This window comes from Phoca vitulina, unplaced genomic scaffold, assembly GCF_004348235.1.
Source record: "Phoca vitulina isolate PV1807 unplaced genomic scaffold, GSC_HSeal_1.0 scaffold17, whole genome shotgun sequence".
NCBI lineage: Eukaryota > Metazoa > Chordata > Mammalia > Carnivora > Phocidae > Phoca > Phoca vitulina.
In genome coordinates, this window is record NW_022589720.1 from 25,102,252 (window position 1) to 25,120,887 (window position 18,636).

The following is an 18,636-nucleotide window of genomic DNA, read 5'->3' on the forward strand; positions in this document are numbered from 1 at the left end:
GATCTCCCAGCCCCAGTCAAGTCCTTAGTTCACATTTGATTGCAATCTCATGAAAGACTCTGAGCCAGTCCTGAACTTCTGAGCTACAAAAACTGTGCGATAATAAATATTGGTTGTCCTAAGACACTACGTTTAGTTAGCATCTTATGCAGTTCTGCAGTGATAGGTATTAGTGCTTATACGAACAAATAGATGACAACTAATAGTATTGTTATGAAAATCGGGGGTGTGAAGCTGGCTTGGTCAGTAGAGCATGCAACTCTTGATCTTGGGGTTGTGAGATGGAGCCCCACAGTTGGGTGTAGAGATTACTAAAAATACATAAATAAACTTAAAAAAATAGTATTGTTATGAAAATCAATACAGGGAGGGGTGCCTGGGTGGCTCAGATGGTTAAGCATCTGCCTTCGGCTCAGGTCATGATCCCAGGGTCCTGGGATTGAGCCCCCTTGTTGGGCTCCCTGCTCGGTGGGAAGCCTGCTTCTCCCTCTCCCTCTGCCATTCCCTCTGCTTGTGCTCTCTGGCTCTATCCCTCTGTCAAATAAATAAAATCTTTAAAAAAAAATAAAGTAAAAAAAAGAAAATCAATACAAGGAAACCTCACTAAAGTAGAGGTCAGGAGGCTGGACAGGGGAGGCTACAAGAGTGAGCCTTAACTGCACTACCTACTATTGCATTTCTCTGGTGCTCCCAAATAAACCCATTTTTGCTGGTAAAATAACTGACTTTTACTAACATTTTCTTGGATTTCCTTCCAGAGATTTTTTTTTATGTATATTCAAACAAGTATGAAAATGGTTTCCTTCCTTTTTTATGCAAATAATAGCACATAATACACATTGTTTTGTATCTTGATTTTTTTCACTTAATGTTGGAAAACATTCTATATCAATACTTAACAGCTTCTTCATACTTTGTTTCGGCTGCATTGTATTCTATTGTAATACACTTTTTTCTTTAGTCAACCCCCTATAGATGGACATTTAGGTCGTTTCCAATTCCTTGCTATTACAAACAATGCCATAATAGATATAATGAATAGCCACATGTATTTTGTCCACAAAAATGCATGCTCATGGTCTGTCTATTCATACGCACTCTTGAGATTACTGAGACTTTACATAACTTCATTGTTTGTTTTTTCAGAGGTTTTCTAGCATTTTTTTCCCTTGTTTATTTTCCACAAGCTAGACTTCAAAATCACCTTACTTGGAAAGAAAGAAAAAGAGTGAAGGAAGGAAAGAAGAATATGGTATTTTGGGAACCAAAATATATATTCCTAATAACAGTGACGGTTAATTGACTGCCGAGTATGTGGCAGGCATGTTCTCCAGTAGCCCCCACCAGAATCCTGCAGAGAAGGTGCTGCTCCTGCGCCACATAAATCCCAACCTCCTCATGCAGCAAAGCCCGTCAGCACACTTATGCCCAAGCAGAGGAACCTAGAAGTACAAGGGAGTTAGCACTTAAAGCGGGTAAAGTTCCCCTTTTTCTCCTCAAATGGGTCACTGAGATCCTTTCTACAATTTCTCTGCGGTCCTTAGCTGCAGCAAGTTCAACAACACATTCCTGCTATGTCTCTCTGCCCTTCACTCCACCCTCCCCCTCTTCCTCGCTTCTGTTCTTGGGAGTTGCACTCTCTAACAAAATAGTGGCACAAAAGCCTTTGTCTTAGGCTCTGCTTTCTCAGAATCCCAGATTACAACACCCGTTTACTTGTGAAGAAACTGCAGTTCAGAGAGATTAAGTAATCTGTCCAACACACCACATCTGGTAAATTGCAAGCCTGCATTAATGAAAAACATATTTGCCTTAGAACTCCGGTCCTTACTTCAATCATTAAATATTTGTACGTATATATATTTGCTGTATTCCAGGCACTGTGCTAAGCAATGAGGATGTTATAAAAAAACAAAAGAGACACCACTCAGTTTTCATGAGGCTGTTTAGTGGAGGGCACAGATATTAAGCAAATCATCACACATTAATGTATAAATTGAGAACTGCTTTGAATATATTTGAATACAGAAGGAATATAGTATTATGAGAGCATATATTCTCAAATATATGAGAAACTTATATTTTATCTGGGACTCAAGGAAAGCAACTCTGCAGAAGTAGTAAGCCAAAGAATGAACAGAAATTAACTAAACCAAACCTCTCATTCCTGAGAAAAAATTGCATGTGGAAAGGCCCTCTGGCAAGGAGAGATCATGGGATGATGGAGAATGAAATAGAAAACCATTTTGGCTAGGCTAAGGGGGAGAGTGTTGTCAAAAGCAAGAGTGACAGACAAGGATCAAATCATGCAGTGCCATAAGGCCATTTAAAGATTTTGATCTTTTTCCAACCAAACACAATGAGAAGCCATCAAAGATGCTTTTAAATGCCTCCCTTGTGGGGCGTCTGGGTGGCTCAATCGGTTAAGTGACTGACTCTTGATTTCAGCTCAGGTCATGATCTCAGGGAGTCTCTCTCTCTCTCTCCCTCTGCCCCTCCCCACTCACTCTCCCCCAAATAAACAAATAAATAAATGCCTCCCTTGTAGGGGAAAGAATGGAATGCGTGGGTATGTAATATTACCAGATTTGCATTTTGAAAAGCTCCCCCAATACACGAAAGAGATGGTCACGATTGATACAGCAGCCAGTTAGTTTTGTAGTAATCTCAACAGGACCTGATAGTACCTTAACTATGACCATGGAAGAAGAGATAGTAGGAAGTGAAAGTTTCCAAGAGATGCTTAGGAAGCAAAATTAATGAACTCAGTGGAAGATTGACTATGGAGTGGGTGAGCCACAAGGAAGAGAGGTTTTCAAGGATGACTCCCCATCTCTGGCTTGTGTAAGAATGTATAGGACAGCCCACTGAGATAGGGACCACTGGGCCCTGACCAGGTTTGCATCTGAGTATATTTCAGTTCAGTTTTTGAGAAGTGTATGACACTTCCAAGAAGAGATGTTGTATAGGTAGTTGGATGTACAGGTGCTTTCTGTTTTAATCTGATAAAAATTTCAAAACACCTAGAAAATGGAACTGTAAAAGCACAAGAAGAAACTATGAGTGAACTCTTTTATAACCTTGGAGAAAAGACGCCTTTCTTAACATGATTCAAAATTTGGTAAAAAAAAATTTTTTGAAATAATTATAGATTGGGGCACCTGGGTGGCTCAGTCGGTTAAGCATCCAACTCTTGATTTTGGCTCAGGTCATGCATGATCTCAGGGTCATGAGATCAAGCCCCTCGTTGGGCTCTTCACTGGGGTGGAGTGTGCGTAGGATTCTCTCCCCCTCTCCCTCTGCACCCACCACTCATGCATGCTCTCTCTCTCTAAAAAAAAAAAAAAAAAGAATTATTGATTGACAAGAGGTTGTAAAATTAGTACAGAGAGGTCTTATATAGACTTAACCTGGTATTCCCCAATGGTAACATCTTCTATTACAATAGTACAATACCAAAACCAGGAAAGGAATATTGGTATAATCCACAGACATTACTCAGATTTCACAGGTTTTATATGTACTTGTGTGTGTGTGTGTGTGTGTGGTATAGATCTATGCAATTTTACCACATGTGTAGATTTGTGTAACCACCACCAATCAAGATAGAAAATTGTTCTCTCGCCACAAAGATCCCTCATGTTACCCCCTTATAGTCCCACCCCTCCCCTCACTCCATCTCTAACCCCTGGCAACCACTCATCTGTCCTTTCTATCATTTCTGTCATTTGAGAATGCCGTATAAATGGATTCATACACTAGGTAGCCTTTTGAGATTGCCCTTTGTCACTCAGCATTATTCCCTTGAGATCTATTCTATGTATCAATAGTTTGTTCTTTTTTATTGCTGATGGTATGGATGTTCCACAGTTTGTTTACCCACTCACCCATTAAAAGACTTTGGGTTCTTTCCAAATTGTGTCTATTACAAATAAAGCTGCTATGAACATTTGTGTACATGTATTTGTGTGCACATGGTTTTCATCTCTCCGGGATAAATACCCAGGAGTGCAATTGGGGCCTTATGGTGAATGTGTGTTTAGCTTTTTAAGAAACTGCCAAAATGTTTTCCAGAGTGGCTATTCCATTTTACATTCTTACCCCAGCTTTGCTCTGAAGAACAGCAATATTATTGATATAACTAGCAAACCTTTTAGAGGCACTCAACAATATTATTTCTTTTTTAAAAATTTGGCACTATGATTGCAAAGATTTAGTGAGCATTTATCATATTCCAGAGATGGCTCTAAATGTCTTTCACATTAATTTTAGTTATTTTTTTTAAGATTAATTTATTTAGAGAGTACGCACGCATGTGTGAGAGTGGGAGAAAGAGCAGAGAGAGAGAATCCTCAAGAATTCTCCCTGCTGGGGCGCCTGGGTGGCTCAGTTGGTTAAGCATCTGCCTTCGGCTCAGGTCATGACCCCAGGGTCCTGGGATCGAGCCCTGCATCGGGCTCCCTGCTCAGCGGAGAGCCTGCTTCTCCCTTTCCCTCTGCCTGCCACTCTGCCTACTTGTGCTCTCTATCTCTCTGTCAAATAAATAAATAAATAATATCTTTAAAAAAAGAATTCTCCCTGCTAAGCACTGAGCCCAACCAGCTAGATCTCAAGACCCATGAGATCATGACCTGAGCCGAAACCAAGAGCCGGAGGCTCAGCAGACGGAGCCACCCAAGCACCCCTTTTGCACATTAATTTTAGACCAAACTGTGTAGGTCACAATTTGTCACTCCCCTGTAGTTACACATCCACATCCTTGCTATCGCCTTGCAGTGTGTGGAGGATACTTCATTACCCCTTGCCATTGGGCTTGACCGAAGTCTCAGCCGTGGGGTTGGCCATGTGACTATCTCTGGTAACTAGGATGTTGGCCGGGAGGATGCAAACAGCGGCGTGAGATAGTCTTCCGCAGTTGTGCTTTTCCTTTTATGCTCCAGGCTGCTGCCATGTGAAGGGCTGCTTTCATGGCCATGAAAACACTTCCTCTGGGTAGTCCGCTAGTCCCAGAAGAATGAGGATGAGGCACACAAAAGCGAACACACAGCTTGGGGTCCAGCCCAGCCAAGCCCAGCTGAGATGGGCAGAGCCATTCTAACCACGCCACGGTTGTTGAAATAAAGGCTTCCTCTCTTTTGCCACTAAGCATATGTGCTGCTGAAGCGAGCACTGTTGCGTGCCACTCAGATGTCGTGTTATCCAGTAGCTCACTTAGTTCTCACAACATGCTGATTATGGGCTATCAGAGCCCCATTTTACAGAAAAGGAAATCGAGACGCACAGAGATTAAATATCTTACTTAAAGTTCCACAGCCTGATACCAGAGTCCATGGTCTTATCAGGATCTCACAGTGACTCGATGAATTTAGGACAAAAACAAACTACAGAGTGGTCTTTGTCATAAAAGACATGAAACTCCAATGCATAGTTTCAAAGATTTAAAATTTTATTGTATTTTTGAATAAGTAATAAACTCACATACTTCAAAAATCAAGATGATAAAAGGGATGTACATAGAGAAGTTGCACTTCTACCTGTGAGCCATCTGTCAGAGACCTAATCCTAACATGGCCCTTGGCGATTCTTGCCGCCCTGGTATCTACACTGTTGTGAGACTCCCTCTCCTTGAGTGTGGGCAGAAGTCGTGACTTGCTTCTAACTACTAGAAAATGGCAAAAGGGGAGAGGGTGTTGCAGATGTAGTTAAGGTCCCTAATTAATTCACTTTGAGTTAATCAAAAGAGAGATAACCCTGGGTGTGCCTGGCATAATCAGGTGGTCCCTTGAAAGCAGATCCAACCCTTCCCTAATGAGAGAGACTTGAGTCAGCTGAGACACGGTTTTTTTTTTTAGATTCTCCATAGGGAGTGGCTTCCCTTTCTTCTTTTTTTATTGAAGTATAATTAACATACAGTACTATATTAGTTTCAGGTGTACACTATAATGATTCAACAATTCTATACATTTCTCGGTGCTCTTGATGGCTCTCAAGACACTCTCTTGGGGGCGCCTGGGTGGCTCAGTCAGTTAAACGTCTGCCTTCGGCTCAGGTCATGATCCCAGAGTCCTGGGATAGAGCCCTGCATGGGGCTTCCTGCTCAGCGGGAGCCAGCTTCTCCCTGTCCCGCTCCCCCCTGCTTGTGCTCCTGCTCGAGCTATCTCTCTCTCTGTCAAATAAATAAATAAAATCTTTAAAAAAAAAACTAAAGACACGCTCTTGAAGGAGAAAACAGCTATGTTGTAAAATGCCTATGGAGAAAGGTAGCTTCTAAGAGCTGATGGTCTCAGTTTAGAAACACAGCAACTGAATTATGCCAACATAAATGAGCTTGAAAGAGGACCCAAAGTCCAGATAAGAATGTAGCCCAGCTGACACTTTGATTACAAACTTGTGAGACGCTGAGCAGAGGATCCAATGAAGCTATGCCAAACTCCTGACCAATGGAAACTGTAAGATTATAAGCGTGTGTTGTTTTAAGCCACTGAACTAGTGGTAATTTGTTATGCCGTAGATGCAAATAGGTTGAAAATAAAAGATGGAGGCACCTGGCTGGGTCAGTCAGTGGAGCATGTGACTCTTGATCCTGAGGTCGTGAGTTCAAGCCCCACACTGACCATAGAGCCTACTTTAAAAAAAAAGAAAAGATGATAAAATACATCAATCATGCAAACAGAACCATAAAAAAGCTAGAGTGGCTATACTAATATCAGACAAAATAGACTTTAAAATTAAAAAAAAAAATGATACTGGAAATATACCCTCAGGTTTATGGTCAACCGATTTTCAATAAGAGTGCCAAGACATCAATGGGGAAAGAATAGTCATTTCAACAAATGGTACAGGGACAACTGTGTATTCACACTAAAAAAATAATAATAAAAATTAAAAATTAAAAAAAAGAAGGGATGCCTGGGTGGCTCAGTTGGTTAAGCACCAGACTCTTGGTTTTGGCTAGGGGCATGATTTCCAGGTCATGGGACTCAGCACGGAGTCTGCTTAAGATTCTCTCTCCCTCTGCCCCTCCCCCCACTTATGTGTACATGCTCTCTCTTTCTCTCTCTCAAATAAATAAATAAAATCATTTAAAATGAAATGAAGATGAACCCTTACCTTATATCATATACAAAAATTAACTCAGAATGGATCAAAGATCTAAAGGTAAGAGCTAAAAAATATAAGATGTTTAGAAGAAAACAAAGGCGGGTGCGCCTGGGTGGCTCAGTCGGTTAAGCATCTGCATTTGGCTCAGGTCATGATCCCAGGGTCCTGGGATCGAGCCCTGCATCGGGCTCCCTGCTCAGTGGGGAGTCAGCTTCTCTCTCTCCCTCACCCCTCCTCACGTTCGTGCTCTCTCTCTCCAATAAATAAAATAAAATCTTAAAAAAAAAAGCCAATTCATATAATAGGAGAAAATTTTTATAATTCATATATCTAATGAAGGACTTATATCCAGAATATATAAATAACTGACAACTCAATAATAAAAACACAAATAACTCAATTTAAAAATAGGTAAAATATATGAATAGACATTTTTCCAAAGAAGATAAAGAAATAGTTAATAAGCACATGAAAAGATGCTGCACATCATCAAGGAAAAGCAAGTGAAAACCAGGAGACACCATTTCACACCCCCTAGAATGGCTGTAATAAAAAAGATATCAACAAGTGCTATTGACAATGTGGAGAAATTGGAGCCCTCACACAGTACTTGGGAGTGTAAAATAGCGCACTACCGCAGAAAACAGTTTGGCTTTAAGCAGTGTTACCAAACGATCCAGCAATTCCACATAGACTTATATACCCAAGCTAGATAAAAATATATGTTTACACAAAAACTTACACATGAATATTCATAGCAGCATTATTCATAGTAATGAAAAAGTAGAAACAGCTCAAATACCCAGCAACTGGTGAATGGATGAATAAAATGTGGGGTATTCATGCTATGAAATATTACTAGGTAAAAAAAAAAAAAAGGAATGAGGTACTGATAAACGAAGACCCTAAAAACATGCTAAGTAGAAGAAGCCAGTCACAAAAGACCACATTTTGCACAATTCTGTTTATAGGAAATGCTCAGAATAAGCAAATCTATAGGGAAGGTAAGTAGATTAGTGATTGCCTAGGGCTAGAGAGGGTGGGGGTGGGGTGGGGAATGGGGAGCAACTGTTAATGGATCCAGAGTTTCTTTTGGGGTGATGAGAATGTTCTAAAATTGGTTGTGGTGGTGGTTGCACAACTCTGTGAATATATTAAAAAACACTGAGTTATGTATCTTAAAAGGGTGACTTGTATGGTATGTAAATTATATTTCAATAAACCTGTTAGTAACAAAAATTAGGGATTTTTGAATTAGGTTTGGCTAGGTACATGTCCCAAGATACTTTATTATTGAGAAAAAAAGGTTTGGATCTTTTAAAATTTACTTTTATAACATGTACTTTTAATTCTTAGGTTAAAATGTTTTGAACAAGGTTTGCTCATAGGGAGGTGATGAAAAACCAACATACTTTCAGGATAATAAAACATACTCATATTTTTTAAACCAATAAATTTGGACTAGGATTTAAAATTTTAAACAAATACAGAACAAAACATTTTTATTTACTTTCATTGATGTTTATAGTGAGAAAACAAGTACTGTAAACATGAAAGGAATACAGAGACTAGATAAGCTATAAAAATAATTCTAGTTCTTTGCTTACATAGCAATCTGTCACAAATTCTAGAATTACATAGTTTAAGGAGCTCTCAAGATATCAAACAATTCACATTTCTGAAACTTTTCCAATAGCCTACTCATTTTTCCTAGAAATCTAGAAAGGCAAGATTTTGGGTTTTACCAAATAAAGTTTGATATCTTTCCACCATGGTCATCAGGAAATTTTCTAAACTTTTAAGTTAAATGCTTAATTATTAGTCTATATGAGGAAGGAAATGTTAAGCAGTTGGCCGGTCCTGACTTAATAAGGGTCTCTAACTGTGACTGGAAGCTTTAGGCCAAAACTATCTTAGAATTTACTTCAGGTTTAGGTAAAAATCCTCTGTGCTTTTGTTGCATTTAACACCCTTCTCTTTTTCTTAGCTCAGTGCAAATTAGCTAGCTCCCTCATTGTTATATATAAAATTGCCCATTTTGGGACCCCTGGGTGGCTCAGTCGGTTAAGCGTCTGCCAGGTTCCTGGGATCGAGTCCTGCATTGGGCTCCTGCTTGGCGCGGTGGGGAGCCTGCTTCTCCCTCTGCCTGCCACTCCCCGTGTTCGTGCTCTCTCTCTCTCTCTGACAAATAAATAAATAATAGCTTTACAAAAAAATAAAAATAAATAAAAATAACCCAAAAGGGGGCACCTGGGTGACTCAGTCAGTTGGGCATCTGGCTCTTGGTTTCGGCTTAGGCCATGATCTTGTGGTCCGGGGATCGAGCCCTGCATGGGGCTCCGCACTCAACGTGGAGTCTGCTTGAGATTCTTTCCCCCTCCGTCTCCTTCCTCCTCTGTTCATCCCCCAACTAATGCTCTCACTCTCTCTAAAATAAAATCTTAAAAAAAAAAAACAAACATAGAAGTAACCCAAAGGTTCATCAGTAGAAGACTGGCTAAATAAACAGTAGAACATCCATCCGCACAATGGAAGACTGTGTACTGTGAACATGAATTTCATCACCTCCCTATTCTCTGCTAATATAGAAAGATCTCTGATATATGTTGTACAAAGAAAAAATACAAAGAGCAGAACAGTTTATACAATATGCTGTCTTATGTATAGAAAAGACAAAAGAATATATATTCATATTTGCTTATATATGCATTTTTAAAGCCCCGGAAAGATACAGAAGAAGTTAACAAAAGGTGTTGCATGATTTGGGAGAAAGAACAGGGACACAGTGGCGAACATGCAGTTGGTGCATTTGTTTTTTTTCAAACCTACACATATATGTATTTTTATTTATATTCAATTTTAGGTTTACTTTTTCAAAATATCAGCTCTATTGAAATATAATTCATATACCATAAAGTTCGACGGTCACCACAATCAATTTTAAAACATTTTCATCACTCTTTTCCCTGCAAAACACCTGCCCACCAGCAGTCATTCCCCTCTGCTCCCCAACTTCACTCCCAGCCCTAGGAGATCACTAATCTATTCTTTATCTCTACAGATTAGCCTATTTGCCTGTTCTGTAGGGTGTGGATTCTTCTTTTTCCTTCCCAATTCCACAAATTTAGTCCATTTGTTCACTTACAACCACCTCTGCTTACTTTGCCCCCAGTGCCAGTCCAAACATCGCTCTCACCACCTGCCACTACACTGAACATTCTATAAATGTTCACCATAATCTTAATAACGACTATATCTACTTTAATTCAAAATCCCAGGAAACTTTTACCTTGCACTTAATAAATAAGATAGTGGGATATAATTCTCTATCTCCTTCTTTATGAAAGATAAGTTTAGATAAGTCAAAATATAAGTAAGTAATACATAATCCTAAATTTGACATTGAAATTGGGTTGAATTTTTTTTTTTTTTGAAGAGTTGCATGATTGGTTAGGTTTTTAAAAAATTGTTATTCTTTTTTCACTTGCATCTGAAGTTAAGTGTTGTTGTGGGTTTTGGAAAATTAGTCATCAACCAAACTACAGAAGATCTGATTGAGGGAGATCTGGGAAGATCAGTTTCTCAGGCTTCACATTTGCCTCACTGCTTTTGTATTCTACTTCAGATCCAGTATCAACTCTGCTATCTCTCAAACCGAGGTGTGGCCAATGGATGGCCTATATCTGCCCCAATCAAGAGATAGAGTCTATACCCCCTTCTCTTGAACATGAATAGACTTGAGACTCTCAACCAATAGAGTACGGTAGAATTTACCTTATGTAACTTCTGAGGGTAGGTCATTGAAATATCATGCACATCTGCTTTGTTCTCTTGGGATGACTGCTCTTGGAATCTGGCTGCCATACTGTGAGGAAACCCAAGCATCCTGTGCTGAGACACACCTAGAAAGGAACTGAGGCCTCTGGCCCACAACCCTGGCTGAGCTCCCAGTTAAGTGAGCACCAATATGCCAGCCATGTGAGTGAGCCTTCTTGAAAGTGAATCCTTCATCATTCCAGTTGAGTTGTCCCAGCTGATGATAAGGGGAGCAGAGATGAGCCATCAACTCATGAGAAATAGATAACTGAGACACAGGTTAAGAAGAGTTTCCTTGGCTCAATCTCCTTTAGAGCAGAGTCTATTTTATCTTTAGATTCAAAGGACTTCCCTCTTCTTGCGATAAACCACCAAGCCAGTAATCAAGAGGAATTGTTAACTGCCAAAAGAACTCTGAACCTTTCATCAGCTTCCTTCATCCAAATAAGTAATTTAGTGAAAGCTGACCCTACACTCATTTTACAGGCTGGAAACTTCAAATAGGAGGAGTTAAACCACAGTGGACACTAGAGTTAGGAGAGCCTGACTAAGAAAAATAATCAAGTCAATGGAGCAGTCAAGAAGAGAAGAAAGTAGATATGCCCTTGGGAGACAGGGAGAGAACCCTCTAATTATGAGGGTAGGACCAAAAAACAGTCAAGCCAGTTAAGTGATCTGAGCATGAATTTGAGGAACTGTCACAGAAATAATCTCTCTTGTTTTTAGCTCTTGAAGGGGGGATGAGGTCAGATGTCAAAGAGTTATGCACACCAGGGGTTCAACATACATTATGAATTTAGTACTTCTTGTTTTCAGGAAAGATTGAATGCATCAAGTGATCTTTTGAAAATTACACAAGTGATGGGGTGCCTGCATGGCTCAGTTGGTTGAACATCTGACTTGATTTCAGCTCAGTTCGTGATCTCAGGGTTGTGAAATTGAATCCCTTGTCATGCTCCTTGCTCAGTGGAAAGTCTGCTTGAGGATTCTTTCTCTCCTCCCTCTGCACCTCCCCCACCCTCAAATAAATTAATAAATCTTTAACAAAAAAGGAAATTACACAAGTAACATGAACACGTTATGATAAAAGATCGAAACAGGAATCAATTCTAGTGAGCAAAAATATAAAAGTCACCTTGCATTCTCATCCCCATTTTTACATCCCTCCTCTAAATTAGCCAGGACTGTGGTTTGGTGGCCATCCTTCTTGTCCCCATTCTATGCATTTACATGTAACACATATATATAACATTATACAGATTTTTAATATAAAAGGGTCATGCTGTACACATTGTTTCACAAGTTGCTTTTTCCTCTTTATAGTATGTCTTGGGAATCTCCCCATATCAGTGCATTTACCTTATCTCATGCTTTATAATAGTTGCAGAGTATTTCACAGTATGGGCAAACAATTCACTAGATCAGTTCTGTGATGATGGATATTTAACTTATTCCTAAATGTTCACTATACCAACAGTGCAATAAACCCCCTTGTACAAACATCTGTGTGCAACTTCAGTAAGATAGATTCCATGTCTTAAGCTCATGTCCCCATTTCCCCCTGACACAACTCACATACTCTCTGATGTCCCTTTTTTTCTGTGCGTTTCAGAACTGTTTCTTCAGTGACTTCTCCCAAGGCACTCTAGAATGACTATTCACTGAGGAAACAGAAGACTCCAGTGGCAGGAAAATTAAGCTGAGGTTAACTAAGACCTAAAATTTGACATGAGTACCTAAACCATTCTCCCAAAAAGTTTCTTTCTTTTTTTTTTTTAAGATTTTATTTATTTATTTGAGAGAGAGAGAGAGAGAGCACATACGACCCAGGGGGAGAGGCAGAGGGAGAGGGAGAAGCAGACTCCCGGCTGAGCAGGGAGCCTGATGCAGGGCTTGATCCCAGGACCCTGGGATCATGACCTGAGCCGAAGGCAGATGCTTAACCGACTGACACACCCAGGTGGCCCTCCTAAAAAGTTTCTTAATAAAGATGGCCTTGAAATATGTTTACCTTTCTTGTTACCTCTACTATTTTTGGGTTTTGGGACAAAGTTAATACTTGATTATAAATACATGCTTTTAAAATAAAAGAAAGGAAGCCTTGTAACATAAACCTAGAATGTTTCAACTAAAATTAGCCATCTTCTTGCACTGCAGATACCCACCTGAGGATGAACAACATACATGCTTCGAAGCATCATTAAGTTCTTTATTCCATTGGCCTCTTCTTGGGCAGATGCATTTGCCTCACATACTAACTGTACTAACCGGTGCCTCATGACCTTAAAACCTTAGTGTCTTCTCCAAACATCATTTAGCCAAGTCCACATCATAGCTAGAGCCAACCTTGTGGTCTGTCCTACAAGTTTTACTTTTACTTATTTGTCCCCAGAAGGGTTGGGGGATGGGAAGGAAAATGAATAGGTTAGGTTTGCTTTTTACAAAGGCCAGACCAGTGGAAGGTTTCAAAGGCAAAGCTAAATATAATAAATCCATACATTGTAGTATTCCCTCTACTTTGGTGTACATTTGAAAGTTCCCGTAACATAAAGTTTTAAAATTATGGCAATAAATAAATAAATAAATAAATATAAAAAGTCCTTTTTGGATGGGCCTTACGTGGTTGAATTGTATTCCACCTGTCATATTAGCAAAGCCATAGGATTTCTTACACCTATGTCAAAGATTACCTACTGGCAGTGTGTGCAGTGGGCCCGTGGACCTGTCTCTTGCTTCAGCAGTGTTTGGATGGAACAGACCCAGGGATACCCCTTTCTTCCAGCCTCCGGCCACCCTCCAACCTCTCTGCCAGTTGCAACTTTCAGAACTATCTTCTTGGCCATCTTCTGCCTTCAGACCAGCCAACCCTGTAGGTTGAGCTTAGCTCCTTACTGCTGGTCAACCATGAGCTTCCAGATTTACCAGAATGATTCCACCTAGGTGTGGTCTGCCATCAACCCTCCTGGTCAACATGCATCTGGGAGCCTCCTACACCTACCTCTCTTTGGGCTTCCGTTTCCACCGCAAGGATGTGGCCTGGAGGCAGCACACCACTTCTCTCACGCGTTGGCCGAGAAGCGTGAGGGTGCTGAGTATGTCCTGAAGATGCAAAACCAGTGCAGCAGCTACGTCCTCTTCCAGGACTTGCAGAAGCCATCCCAAGATGAGTGGGGTAAAACCCGGGACACCACGGAAGCCACTTCTGTTCCAGAGGAGAACCTGAGGTGGGCCCTGCATTCTGCCCAAGCAGACCTTCATCTCTGTGACTCCTGGAGAACGGCTTCTGAGATGAGGAGGTGACAATCCTCAAGAACATGGTAATAATCGGACTCACTTCCGCAGGCTGGGTGGGGAGAGTGTGTCTTGGAAAGGCTCATCCCCAAGTACAACGAGGAGCCGGCAGCTCTTGAGTGGCCCCCGTACCAACACCCTGGTGTCAGGCTTCTGCCCGAGACTCTCCCTGCAGCCATTAGGGAGCTTTATTTATTTATTTATTTAATTAGTTAGTTAGTTATTTGTTGGAGAGAGAGAGAGAGAGAGTGAGCACAGGGGGAGGGGCAGAGGGAGAAGCAGGCTCCCTGCTCAGCCTGGGGCTCGATCCCAGGACCCTGAGATCATGATCTGAACGGAAGGCAGATGCTTAGCCCACTGAGCCAACCAGGCGCCTTGCCACCAGGTAGCTTTTTAACCCCCATGGAGCTTCTCCCATGCTGTGGGCCAAATGGAAGCAATAAAGCTTTCTGCAGGGGATGTGAACTAACTTGAATTTAAATAAAACTTTGAAAGAAAAAAAAAAAGCTTTCTGCAGGGGAGAAAAACAAAAAACAAAAAGAAAAACAAAACAAAAAACCAAAGATCTCCTACCATTCTAAAACGCGTTTCCACCTGTAACCGTAACTCCTGAGGGCTGTGACGGTCCTATTCCTGTTACCACAGGCATCCCCGCCTTGTTCATAGGAGAAAGCTTCCTCTTCAATGGCGGTCTGTTGGCTTGTTTATTGACGGGCAGCTTTCAAATGGTCTAGCTTCAAAAATATAGGCGTTTTGTTAGCTTGTTCACGATAGAAAAATAAGCCTATGTGGGTTATTGAAATACGAACTAAAATTCGAAACTTCCAACAGGAATTTGGTTTGGAATTAAGATTGAGAAAAAAAGAGACTGACGATATTGGTGCCTTGGCTGATGAGATTTAGTGGCTTAAACAAAGGAGCCCAAGTACCAGCATGGGGACTGGCCACCGTGCTTTGTGTTTCAACAGAAGGAAGGGAAATGAGACTAACAAGGTAATGTGCTATAAACAAGAAGTTTACACCATCTTCCATTTCGTTGGGTTTTTGTTGTTATTGTTCTACGGCGAACAAATCTTATTTTTCTAGGAGAGTTATGAAGCCTCTAAGATACTTCTAGGTATTATCTTCAGTGATGCTCCTTATCTTTCTTTCAGGTAATATTCAGCCCCTACAGCTACCGCAAATGCAGCAAATCGCCCACTGAATTCTTTAAATAATGCACCAACAAAGGAAATGCTGTTTGCAAAGCCACCCATGTACGTCCAAGCCTCGCTGCGGCCCTGTGAAACCCGTAGCCCTCATGCAGCTAGCTTCTCCTGGGCGGTTTCTACTGGTGCCCCTTCTACCTTCCATTGCTTATAATCTGGAGGTTCCATTTTACTATGACCACCTTCATGTCGATGTCCACGGGCCATGTATGACAGCAAACTGACCTCCCAGGAATCTCAATATTCAGCTCTCCAGCCTCAGCCACCATCTTCCATTTCTGAGACCCATTACCATGGTCTACTCCCTTGCCTGTCTCCCATTAAGCAAGAATGGAGGGACATGCCCATACACTCCCAAATTAGCCCTCTTGTTACTCCCCTACCCCAGCTAAATAACTTCCATGTATCTCAATTAAGTGTGTGTGTGTGTGTTTGGGATAAAATAATTCAAAACCAAGCCCATGACTACGATCATGTGCATTATTATTATTAAACTTTTTTTTAATAATTTCAAATGTAAAGAAAAATTGCGGGATGCCTGGGTGGCTCAGTCAGTTAAGCATCTGCCTTCACTCAGGTCATGATCTCAGGGTCCTGAGATCAAGTCCCGCATTGGGCTCCTTGCTCCCCTGCTTGTGCTCTCTCTCTCTGGTAAATAAATAAATAAAATCTTTTTTTAAAAAAGTTGCCAAAATTACAGAGAATTCCCATTCTGTCTTTATCCAGAATAATCATTTGTTTCTGATTTCATCACATTTGTTTTCTTTTTCTCCCTCTGTAATTATTTATTTGCTCTCAACCATTTGAGTTTATATAGCTCATGCCTTTGTTATACTCTTAATACTTCATTGTATAGTTCTTAAGAACAAGTATATTTTCCTACATAACTGCAACACAGTTTCAAATCAAGAAATCTAACCTGGATACATACTTTTTTCTACTCTGCGATCCATATTCCAATTTTGTCAACTATACCAATAAATTCTTTATAGCATTTTCCCCCTCTAGTACCAGCTTTAACCAAAGATCACATATGCATTAAATTGTCATGTTTCTTTAATGTTCTTTAATCTGGAAAGGTTCTTTAGTATTTCTGTGTCTTTCATGACATTGATGTGTCTAAATAAGCCAGTTGTTTTGTAGAATGTTCTTCAGTCGGACTTGCCTGGTGTCTCCTCTCGACTTGATTCAGGTCATGGGTCCCCTACCAGAAGGGCACAAAAGTGATGTTTTGTTCTTCTCTGAGTATCAGATCTGGAAGCACACCATGTCAGTCTGCACCCTGTTGGTTAATTTTTTTAAATTTTTTCCATTTTTTAATTTAAATTCAATTAATCAACATATAATGTATTATTGGTTTCAGAGGCCTGTTGGTTAATGTTGGTCAATGGATCCAGATGTCATCCAGTTTCTCCACTGTATAGTTACTATTTTTCCCTTGCAACTAATGAGCAATTTATGGAGACACAGTTTAGAATTGAGTAAATATCCTCTTCCTCATCAAACATTTCCCCCTAGATATAGCAATCATTGCTATTTCTTGCTCAAACCATTCTTTACTATGACAGTTGCAAAACGGTGATCTTTCAACAGTACCACTCCCTCCACACTTACCAATCTATATTTCACTGTAAGGGAGGACCCTCCCTTGTTCAGCCCCATTTATTTGGTTGTCTATCATCAGCATGAATTGATGGATTCCTATTTTATTCAATGAGTTATAATCCTTTACTGTCCTGGTTTATCTTTAGCTCAAAAATTGTCCCAGATGTAGCCACTGGGCTGTCCTTGAAACTAGTTCTATATCCTTTTAACATGTTCCCATCTCTTTTTTGTTGGTTTTTCATTTCCATACTTTCTGTTATAGCAAAATGTTCCCATGTTCCTGGCTCATCTTGTGCTTCTCAGGCATTTCTCCAAGGAGCCCTGATTCTTTTTAAAGAGGAAACTGGGGGCACCTGACTGGCTCAGTCAACACAACATGCAACTCTTGATCTCAGGTTGTGAGTTCAAGCCCCATGTTGGGCATAGAGCTTACTTGAAAAAAAAAAAAGATGATATCATATTTAGAAAGATTTGGGCACTAGGTATATCTTTTGCATTTTAAATGAAAAACGACTTCCAATGACATTGCTTATGACTGAATTGTGGGTATTCTGTTAGGTTATTTGGGATTATATTTTTTATTTCTATCTGTTGTTACAAAATAATATATCTGTTGTTACAAAATAATATAGAAATACTTTTTGCTGTATCTTCCAAAAATAAAAACAATATATGCTGTGAAAAATTCAGAAAATGTCTAAAAGTTAAGAACGTATTTAAAAAATCTCCTATCAGGACACAATTAGAAATGTATTAAAGTTTTGTTTAGAGGTTAAAAAAATCACCCACCATTCTACTCCAAAGATAAACCACCATCAAGATATTAATAGTATTTATCACTAGATAACCATATTTTATAGTATAAATATACCAAAAATGTTTCATCAGAATACAATTATTGTATAATTTCAAAGTGTGTGTGTGTGTATGTGTGTGTATTTCTTCAGGATAAAGCCCTAGAATTAAGATTGCTGGATTAAAAATGTATGCATATTTATAAGTAAAGAAAATGTAGCCAACATTTTAGTCATCAGGGAAATGCAAATTAAAACCACAGTGAGAGGGCCCCCTGGGTGGCGCAGTTGGTTGAGCATCCGACTCTTGGTTTTGGTTCAGGTCATGATCTCAGGGTCATGGGATCGAGCCCCGCATTGGACTCCATGCTTGGCATAGAGTCTGCCTAAGGATTTTCTCTCTCCCTCCCCCTGCCCCTCCTCCCCTAAAATAAATAATTCTTTAAAAAAAGAGACCACAGTGAGATACTTATAACTACTAAAATGCATAAAAAAATTTAAACTGACAATATCGGTTGTTGGCAAGGATATGGAGCAACTGGAACTCTATAAACTACTCGTAGAAGTGGAAACTGTAATAACCACTCTGGAAAACAAGCATTATCTACTACAGCTGAACAGTCTTTAAGGCTGTGCCTTTCGTGTGACATACAAAAAATATTCACCTACATTTTTTTCTTGCTTTTTGATGGTTTTACTTCTTACACTCAATCCTTAACTGTATTGACTATAGGTATAAGGTAAGAATCTCCATTTTATTTAATTTTTTGCAAAAGGTTAGATGTTGCTCCAACTGTATTTATCGAACATTTTTTTTGAGA

General features: G+C 40.0%; 1 pseudogene; it reads right to left on the reverse strand.

Moving 5' to 3' along the window:
• Positions 1-15,334: 15,334 nt before the first annotated feature.
• LOC116639167 lies at positions 15,335-15,623 on the reverse strand (annotated as a pseudogene).
• Positions 15,624-18,636: the final 3,013 nt, after the last annotated feature.